The sequence below is a fragment of the Sinocyclocheilus rhinocerous genome, unplaced genomic scaffold, assembly GCF_001515625.1.
Source record: "Sinocyclocheilus rhinocerous isolate Xijiao unplaced genomic scaffold, SAMN03320098_v1.1 scaffold3853, whole genome shotgun sequence".
Classification (NCBI taxonomy): Eukaryota; Metazoa; Chordata; class Actinopteri; order Cypriniformes; family Cyprinidae; genus Sinocyclocheilus; species Sinocyclocheilus rhinocerous.
The window spans coordinates 118,106-119,826 of record NW_015637530.1 but is presented as its reverse complement, the minus strand read 5'-3'; the positions used below and the strand labels follow the sequence as shown (position 1 = coordinate 119,826).

At 41.3% G+C, this 1,721-nt stretch overlaps 1 protein-coding gene across 1 annotated transcript in view; it reads left to right on the top strand.

Moving 5' to 3' along the window:
• Positions 1–1,721, top strand: part of LOC107748913 (chromodomain-helicase-DNA-binding protein 4-like) — a 47,440-nt gene that overhangs the window by 42,444 nt on the left and 3,275 nt on the right. The window lies entirely within an intron of this gene.

Below are 1,721 nucleotides of genomic sequence, written 5' to 3'. Positions count from 1 at the left end.
CGAAATAGAGCAAAAACAGACGGGCAACATGGTGTCTAAAATGTCTCTTAATTAACTTCTTGTTTATTGAACTGTTGTAAAAAAAAAATCTATTAGTAATCATACTGATATTTGGAGGAAAAACCGGCACTCTTCATGTGATATTGATTTACTACATGAAATGATATATACATTTTCTGCCCCTATATCTTCAATTTTGTGGTCATTCTAAATGCATTTTAACAGACTGTATCACGAAGTGAAAGAACATGCTCTAAATGCGCGCGCACTAGTATAATCTACTAGACTTCACAGCACTCTGTAGGAGTGTTTTGTTTGATTTTTGGCAAAATACTGCTAATGTCAAATCGCACATCGTTAAAACAACAATTACGATATTATCGCAGACGATATATATCGCACACCCTGCACCACTGTCTTTTTGGCTAATTTGTGCAAAACCTCTTGCTAAACTGTCAAAGCTTCATTTTAACCACCAATGCAACGATGCAAGTATTTACCTTACCTATACATGCTTGCGAAGGGTTGATGTCGAGATTTTATAAACTGCTAGTTTGGTCTCCCTAGGCGAACACCGCTTACACTGCATAATAGAGCTTAAATATGGCCAGGGGTTCACTTCATTTCCTTCGAGTTCAACTTAAGCAGAATACGACGGGGTTTCGTTTTCAGCTGGGTCTGCACCACTAACACCTGTCTTGTCCGTCTGCATCTTTCTTGTGATTTTAGTGCCAGTTTGTTCTCCTGCCCAGTATTTACTGCAGTAGTTTCCAGGGAGCGATTTTATTTTTTTACTCTGTAATTAATGTGTTTTAAAATGTAGCGAAGTACAATACTTCAAACAAAATATACTTAAATAAAAGTAAAATGACAGATTTTACAAATTACTTTAAAAAGTAGAAGTACACAAAAAAGCTACTCAATTACAGTAACGTGAGTAAATGTAATTAGTTACTTTCCACCTCTGTCTGTGAGTCAGAACAGCCGGCATTGTAGTCTACTCTTCCAGGATCAGGAAACAGTCCTCCATAAAATGTGCTGCACACATCCGAATATTTGCGTTGAACTGTTCTGGAACAGTGTTGTAAATACAACTTAACCACTGATTTCTAGTCGTGTCCTCTTTTGGAAGACCAAACAAAGTAGTTTCGCTTTCACAACGAAACACACGGTGGGCTAGAGTGAGTGGTGGCGGGTGGGCTTGAGAACGGCGCGGCTGGCGGATTCGACAAAGGAGCGGCCGGTGGGCTTGCGGCAACCACATGTGACAACTCCGGGCTGGACTCCGCTTCGTCCACGGTGAAAGCCGATCCGGCGATCCACAGCGCGAAGTTGATGTATTTCCTCAGCGACCAGCACGGATCAGCTCCAGGCATGACGAAGCGGATATCGTCCTCTTTTGGAAGGCCAAACAAAGTAGTTTCGCTTTCACAACGAATCACACAGCGCCTTCACGACATGGTGGCGGCGGCAACAACAATACTACAGCGAGAATAAAAGTTACGCCTACTTTCTTTGCGTGAACATTTGGGCGGCGTTATGCAAATATTCCCACATAGTGAGGTAGATATGTGGGGGCGTGTTAGAACGAGCCATTTTAGGTAGGTGTGGCTAACTCTTAACTTTTATAAAGAATATCTCTTTGGATTTGAGACTCTAGTCTTTGCAACTTTACAGATCTTTACAGAGCTTGTAACACTCCAAAGAGAAAGAAAAAATCG